Source organism: Pithys albifrons, chromosome 15 (assembly GCF_047495875.1).
Source record: "Pithys albifrons albifrons isolate INPA30051 chromosome 15, PitAlb_v1, whole genome shotgun sequence".
Lineage (NCBI taxonomy): Eukaryota > Metazoa > Chordata > Aves > Passeriformes > Thamnophilidae > Pithys > Pithys albifrons.
In genome coordinates, this window is record NC_092472.1 from 9,544,360 (window position 1) to 9,552,929 (window position 8,570).

The following is an 8,570-nucleotide window of genomic DNA, read 5'->3' on the forward strand; positions in this document are numbered from 1 at the left end:
CCAGGCCATTCTATAATTCAATGATGATTTTATGATACAACACAGTGGGATACCTTGGGCTGTCCCACAGCGCTGATATTGGGCCCTTTGTGAAGTTTCCCTGTGCCTGAGGACTGTCCAGGTGTCTCCTGCTCGAGGGATGAGCACAAGACCCCAGGCTCACGTGTATTGTATCAATAACGTCCGTTCGAGGAGTCGATAAAGCAGACATGATGTGAGCTGGTCCCCACGGTTCAGCAAACTAATTGAGCTTCTTCCTCTGACCTGGTTTCCGAATCTTGTTAACTTGAAGCCTTCAGAACAACTTGAAATTTCTAGCACAGGCAGGCTGGTATTGCAGAGAGCTTCAGAGGAGGACAGGGTGCTTTGCTCAGGGGGCAGTGCAGAACCTCTTCCCCTTTGTCCTCTCCCCGCTGGGTGGTACTGGCACTGCAGAGCAGCACTGTGCAGAAGGGGGAGTGGGCACGGGCAGTGGGGCAGGGTCTCAGGTGCTCTCCGTGGTGATATCTTTGAGTTTTGGCTTTGGTGAGATGGTAGCAAGAAGCTCTAATCCTCCTCTCCTCCCCACCTCAGCCAGCAGCTCCTGTGCAGGGACTTGGCCCTGGCCGTGCTGTAGGGCACTGGCTGGAGCCCCTCACCACCAGCACTATCTCAGGGTGTTTTGGAAATCCCATTTCCTTTTCTTTGTCTGCAAAAGCAGCCATAAAAGGATGTTAGGGATGCCTGAGACAAGAAGTGAGAAATGAGGAAATGTCAGGATGTTAACGCAGCCTCCTTTCATCCCTTTGTGTCTGTGCACTGCAACACAGTTTTTCACAGCAATTATTAGATGCGCATTTTTCCCACAAAGCACCTGCTTCATTCAGCACCCAGCATGTCCCACGGAGCTCAGGCTGGGCAGGGGAAGGTGCTGCTTGCAGGACCCCACATCATTCAGTGAAATGAGACATGGTAGTGACAAGGGTAAGAAGACAGAAGAAAAAAAGGTGCTAATTATGTTTTATTTTGCTGGTGGCTTCCCTGGACACTAGGTTTCTTATCCCTGTCTCTGTGCTCTCGTGGGATGCTGAGAGTCACCTGAACCAGACTTTCCCCACCAGGTCGATAACTGTTCCTTCTTTCTCTAATGCCTGATGGGACCACCAGCTGGCTGATGACTGGAAGAGGTGGAAGTTTCTGGCTCTATGTGGAATGACCAGAAGCTGGGCTCAAAACGTGGCTTGTGCTACACTAGCAGCAGGAATTCCGAGAAAGCAGGTTCACTGCCTCTCCCACTGGTGGCTTGGGAAGACACCAGCTGTGTGTTTCCATGTGAGGCTGCACTCAGCTGCTGTCCCTTGGAAGGGATGTTGGTCCCCAGGGCTGGAGGGGCAGCCCCCATCCTTGCCCCCACGCAGCAAGGTGTCCAAAGAAAGCCTTCAGGGAAGGGGCTCCCTCCTCACTCCTATGGGATTTCGGGAACAGGTGAAGAATGGTGAGGCTGCAAGGGAAACATTGAATATCAGGTCCCAAGTCCAGGACAGACAGAGTTAGGAGAGGTCAGACAGTTAAAAAAAAACATCTAAGATCTCTGTCCTCAAGGCACAAGGGGGGATGTCCATCAGCAGTCTTAGCTCTGGCATTTCTGGTTCATTTGAAGCTGTAGCATCCCTTCCAGCGCACCTGGGTATGGACACATGCACATACATGTCTGAAAACATGCAGTCACACAGACCAGCTTTCACAGGTCTCCCTGTAGCAGCTTTCCACCCACTTTCTTTCCCCTTCAACTGGAAGTCATTCTGGTACACAACCTTTGCTGCTGGGCTCAGAGAATCACTAGAGGAGTGGTAATGCCTTGGCCAGAGATCCCAGATGCAGCCCTTGCCCAAGGGTGCCGTAGCACAAATGTGTCTGTCTGTCCCTGAGGCACCAGCTGGCCAAATACATCCCTGCCAGCCTGAGCCCCCGGCAGACCTCCTGCATGTGGTCTGGCAGCAGAAGGCTTTCCTTTCTGGGAAATAAGGTTAAAGTCCAAAGAACAGCAGTGAGATGCCTGTGGGGACCCCGGCGCAGCACAGCCCAACATCTTGCATGAAGCAGTGGGCAGGCTGCAGAGAAACAGGACTCTGACTCATCAGAGGCTGGTGACATTTTCCAAAAAAAGCCTTTAAGTCCAGGGCTATAATGTTCCCAAAAGGCAGCAGAGGAGCCTAAGGGGTCTGGAGACCCCATTATACCACAGCACATGGTCTGTGTCATAGAATGGAAGAAATTTTGCCTCACTGGACAGTTCCTCACCCATATTTCTCTGGTCTTCTGCATCCCCTCTGAGGTGGGATCTGGCAGAGGTAAAGTCAGAAGTGGTCTGATGCTGCTGCTTGTTTCCCCAGTGCAAAGCCAGACTCGCTCTTCTAGTAATGACAGAATTACTTTCCACATGGTGGAGATGAGCATTTTACTTTTTGAGTCCCTGGACCACAGAGTAACTGGGAGGCAGTGAACTGGGCAGTGGGTATTTTAGGAGGGCACCCTGGTGCCTTTTTCAGCACAGGACCCCACTACTCCACCTCAGTCACACAACCACCAAGTCATTTGCCAGTGGTCTGGCTTTCTTCCAGTTTATACAGCAGCACAACAGCCCTTCCCAACAATTCCCCACATCAGCAGGAGGAGACACAGGCTGGCAGAGGCAGATGTTCCTCAGGCTGCCTCCATTAAAATTATAATCGAGTGATAGATTATTTTCAAGCAAACTTGCATTTTCAGTCATTAATTTTAGTGCTGTGCAAATAGTGTAATCAAGAAAAATAATATCCAGACAGTGGAGATGGTTGGGATCAGGATCTGGATCTGCTCCAGGCAGCACTGATGCACCATGGCCTGTCTGTAACCTGTAGCCATCCTGCAAAGCCCGGAAGGGATGGCCACATCCTTTGTCTACATCCTCCTGCACGTGAGGGGCTACAGGCCCTCTAGCATTATCCATCTCATCATCACAAATGTTGAGTCACTAGGTCAAGTGCAACAAATGTTCCCAAACCAACAGCAGATGAGTGAAAACAAGTGTCGCAGAAGCTCTAGAGTGACTTGTCTTGTGTATCAGTAGTGTTCATCTCTCCTCCTGAAAATCAGGACACTGGGAGGTGCTGCATGACCTAGACTAACAGAAGAGTGATGGCAAAGGCTTTAGGACATTGAAAGTTGATGTTTGTCCTAAAATCTGCAAGTCTTTCACCCCCTAGCCCTTAGCGAGAGCTCATGTTCCTGCGCAGGAAAAGCCAAGGGGCAGGCTGTTGTGGCATGCAGCAAGTCTGGGGCTTCCAGGCACTATCTGGGCTGGTTTGTTTCCATTTCACAATCTGCATGGGTAGTTTCCACTTCTGCATGTGAAGCTGAGTCTGTCTATACTGCGGAGACCCATCAGAGACGGCCACCCCGCAAAGGCCAGCTGGCAGCTCCTGCCAAGCAGCATCAGCAAAGCGATGCAAAGCGATACCAGCTGCAGCTCTGGCCCCGAGGTACCTGACCTGCTTTCCCATTGCCAACTATGTTTCAACCCATTAAAGGTCATGGGAAGTTGGGTTTATTTTTAGTTTTCCCTTTTAAGTTGCCCTGAAGCAGCAAGGACTGATGGAAGACGAAATTTCCTCCCTTCCATCAGCAGTTTGGTCAGGATCACGAGATACTAATGGACAGCTTTGCCCATCATAAGCCACCTGTGAGAAGCCCAGCCCTGGGACGTCTGCACTCATGGAAGCTTCCTGGCACACCTCCCATCTTTCCAGTGTATCTCAGGGAGCACCAGCTGCTCAGAAGGAGCAATTCACCTTGGGAAATGCTGTTTCTTTCTTATTGCTGGAGTGGCATTATCACAATAATTTGGTTTTCCTTTTGTTTCTCATATTTTTCTCATGAGAAAACTGAGACTCAGGTTGATTCCAGGAGAATTTAGGGGACCTTCAGCCTGGAATATGGTACTCCTTGCTCTAGAGACTGGCTAGGTCTTCAGACCATGCTGCCTGTGCAGTCCAGGAGGAGACCAAATGATGTAATTAAGAAGAAGTAATTTCCTTTTACAATTCTAAGCTGCAGAATGGCTTGCCCCAGGTAAGCAGCGGGTTATCTCTTTTCTAGGAAATCTCACATTTTTTTTTCTTCCTGGTCTAAAATTGGAATGCAGACACTTAAAATAAATTCCCAGAGAACACCACTGAGCAAACACATCGGGCTTTGAATCAAAGTGTTTGGATTAATTAGCTTAAACTGAAAGCTTTCATTCTGATTTCAGCCTCGGCTTTATGTACAAAAAATTAAAGCACCAAAGCTTTGGAAGTTGAAAAATCAAAATGTTCCACCATGAAAATATCAAACCAAGATACTTAGCCTTACTGAGCTGCTTTGTTGATTTCTGAAAGGAAATGGCATCCAGACCAACACCTTTACAAGCAGCTTGGATCATTAAGAGCTTCAAAAAACTCGTAGATCACCATAAGCAATTAATTTCTTAATTAGTTTTTCTCTTTTTCTTCCAGAGGGAAGTCTAAAAATATTGATTTTTTTTCCCAATTTATCAAAAGATTTCTTTAAATATGATCCTCTCACTGTATGGTTAAGCTTGAGCTTGAGCTGTGGGAATTAGATAGAGTGGTTCATATGAAGTCACTTTTTCATGTTTCATTCCTTGTCCTGTTTATTTCTATTTCAATGTCAAAATGGGAACAGGGTAAAGGCAGAGGAAGAGGAGAATAATAAAGGCAAAGAGAGACTAGAAGGGAGAAATACAGGGAAATTGAAAATTAAAATGAAATATTTCGAAAGTCTCATTTTCTACAGACATTTCCAAGCGAAACATATTTCCTTTGGAAACCTCTCTGAGGAGAATAACTTTGATGTTTTGAGCAGTTTTTTCTTCTGATTTTCAGTCAGCTCTATCTGAGGCAGCACCTTAATGAACCTGAGCTACATGTTCCCAGCAGGGCTTGCCTGATGTGCTACCTCACCTGGAATGTCCTTTAACACGGGAACAATAAAATCACCTCTGGAACTGTGTGGCCTCACTGACTGCTCCCCACTGAGTCAGCAACCGGTAGCTCCCAGCCATGAGTTCCCATCAGTCCTTTGCAGATGGGCTTCACAAAATTATTTTCACTGGAGATGTCCTCCTGACCTGGCTCTTGTGTCACTGTTGCTGCTTCAGATGCTGGTGCCCTATTTCGGAGCCTTTCCTCACTTCTCCTGGCAAGCCCATCTCTGCAGCCCCACAGCGCCGGGGGTTGTTTGCCTACCCCATGCTCCAGCCTGCAGAGCAGGTGCAGCTGCTGGTGCTCAGGGCAGTACTGCTGGGGACTGGCTCCAAACCCATTTTGGCGATGTTGGGATGCTGGTGGCACGGTTCCTGCTGCCATCTAATGGCTGTGACAATTAATATCCAGGAGGGAGAGTCCTGCCAGTGTGGTAGTTAGCAGCCCATGAGCTCTCCCGAGGGCTGCTGGAGGGAACACCAAGCCCAAAACGCAGCATGACATTCCTACAGTGACACTGGACACAGAGGGGAAGGCAGGAGTCGGGCATTCCTATTGCAAAGCTTAGGGCAACCTCCTCAGAGGTGATGTTTGCTGGTCTCGGCAGCTCTGCCCTTCTTGGTGGTGGATGAATGCACCATCACACTCTGCAGCCAGTAAACTCATGAATCAGAGACTATCCTGAGCTGGAAGGGACCACAAAGGTCATCCAAGGTCATTCCTGGCCCTGCACAGGACACTCCAACAATCCCATCATGTTCCTGAGAGGGTTTACCAAACACTCCTTGAGCTCTGTCAGCCTTGGGGCAATGACCACTGCCCTGGGAAGCCTGTTCACTGCCTGACCACCCTCTGAGGGAAGAACCTTTTCTGAATATCCAACCTAAACCTGCCATTCATGCAGCATCATGCAATCCCTGGGGTTCATGGAAGCAGCAGAATTTGTGTGCTGAAGGTCTGCATCTGAAATTCACCTTGGGGGATGCAATGGGAGTCTCCTGCCTGGCCACATTCAGGGCACAGTCTCAGTGCCCCTTACTGCCTGGTAGCTGCCTACAAGCTACCTGCCATCAATTTTCCTGCATTATTCATGGACTTAAGGGCATTCAGTGTTCTGGTCAGTACTGGGCATCGATACTTCCACTTTGGGAGAAGAGCAGGAATGAGATGCTGAGGAGAGAAGCCATGACTGGATGGGGTAGCAGAAAGGGTGGAGCTGAGGGACTTCTCTACATCAGCAGTTTCATCAGCCTAGAGAGACTGGGTGGCAAGAGACACTTTCCATCATCTGGGGACCCTCCTCTGCTGTGGGCACTGGGTGGATCTGGCTGCCAGCTGTGAGTCCACTCGTGTGGGGCTGATTCCTGGGATGCATGGGCATCTATTCTGGGTGCACAACAGGGCCAGGTTCCATGGCAGTGAGAGAGCTGAGAAAGTGATGTTGGGGATAAAAGGGGAAGCACTTGTTAGAGGGACCATCAAAAGGGCTCCTCTTCTGCAGGTGACACAGAAAGCAGCCACTTCTCTATCCCAGGAGAGTCAGGGTCTGGGACTGGGCTGCTTGGGGTTGTGTGACATTCTTAGGCAAGCTGAGAGTATCAGGAAGAAGCTCATGACACATTTTCTTGTGTCCCCTTGTGCCCTCTGCTGGGGCACAGGTGTCCTTGAGCAGGATGGAGTTGCTGTGGAGCAGAGAGCCTGGCAGCCCACCCCTCATCCCCGCAACCTTGTCATAGTGCAGGCAAGAGAGAGTTGACAGGAGTAAGAGGGAGATGGGAGGAGTATCCTGAGGGTGCACAGTGGTTACTTGAGCTGTTAACTCAGATCTTGCAGAGAACACAAGGTCCAGGCTACCTCTGTGACCTTGGAAGAAGCTGTTCTAGAGACAGAAAGATTTTCACTGGTAGTCCTGTTCCTAAAACCTGCTGTGTTATGTGATGCTGTGGCTGTTCCCCCTGCAACTGTTGCCAAAGCAGTGGTGGTGCTGGATGGGGTTGTAGCTCTGCCTGTGTGTGGATGAGGGAGGCTGAGGAAGGCAACAGTGCTGGAGCAGTGACAGTGCAATGATTAGGAGAACTCTAAAAGCCCATGAGAGGCTTGTGACTGCTATTCCTTGCTGTTCTCCTACACCTTATCATGAGCATATAGTGACAGGACAAGGGGGAATGGCTTTAAACTGAAAGAGAGTAGGTTTAGATTGGATATGGTGAAGAAATTCTTTACTGTGAGGGTGGTGAGACTCTGGCACAGGTTGCCTACGGAATCTGTGGCTGCCCCATCCCTGGAAGTGTTCCAGGCCAGGCTAGATGGGGCTTGGAGCAACCTGTCTAGTGGAAGATGTTCCTGCCCATGGCAGGGGATTGGAACTAGATGATATTTAAGGTCCCTTCCAACCCAAACCATTCCATGATTCTATGATCATTAAGCTCTCTACAGTGAAGTGAGTGCCTCTGAGACACCTGTACATGGAGTATCACAGTGGGGCTTTCCCTGACACCTTCAAACCTTCCTGCAAGCAGAACTGGAAAAAAACTATGTCTTTGCACAAGGGTGAACTAGAAGGTTCCTTTCAGCAGTACAGTTCCAGGCAGGGGCTACACAGATTTTTCAACCCTGGAGCTCAGCTGACTGTCTCTGGTCCTTCCTTCTTCCTTCCCATGCCTTATCTGTGGCTTCCACTTCCCTGACTCTGTCTCCATGCAGTCTGGAGGCTCCCCTGGGTGGTGATGCTGTGCTGCTGCCTTTGAACCAGTGGCTGCAGGCAGGAGCAGGGAGGATGATCAGGGTTCACTCCCTAGTGTCAAGGAGAAGACCTCAGAGCACCAGCCTGGGCACTCCCTGTACAGCTGCTGGTGTGCCAAAGGCTGGTCTCAGCGTCCTGACCCACTCGGGTAGGACCGACACACGCGGCCAGTTTTCCAAGAGCGCTTATTTCCTCCAGCTCTGGCTGAAAACAATGCAAGAGGAGCAGGCCTCAGCATTTCTGAAAACAGAAGCGCTGACTTCAGCTTAGTTCAGCCCCGGAGCCCACTTAACCCTTTAGTTGCAGGATGAAGTAAATTTCCTGTTGCAGCAGCGGCTTTGGCTTGCCATGTGTGGTGGAAAAGTAACACGGGTCTGAAAATTCTGGAGTGAGGGCCATCAGTGGAAAGAAATACCTTAAAGCCAGGCCAGTCTGGCTGCATTCAAAGACTCATCACACCAGTTTGGCTGCAAAACCTTCCCCTACGCCCTGCAGCTATGCATGAACCCCCTTTCTCCAGCTGTCCCCAGCTGCTGGCATAGCACGGAAGATGCTGTTCCCCAGGGCCACCATTGAGTATGCAAAGGCGTGAGTGGAGGTATGTGGGGCAGGTCCTGCTCCTAAGTTGTGCACCCTGCGGGGTCCTGGATTGCTGGGGGCTGTAGGGGGCTGATGAGAGGCATGGGGTGGGCAGGTGTTTATTGCTCCTCTCATTTGTTGAGGGTGAAAACAAAAGCAGAGAGTGAAGCAATGAGGAAATGTCCCCGAGGAAATGTCCCCACTAGCCCTTGTGTTCCTGCCAGTGTTCCAGTGTCCCCTCCACA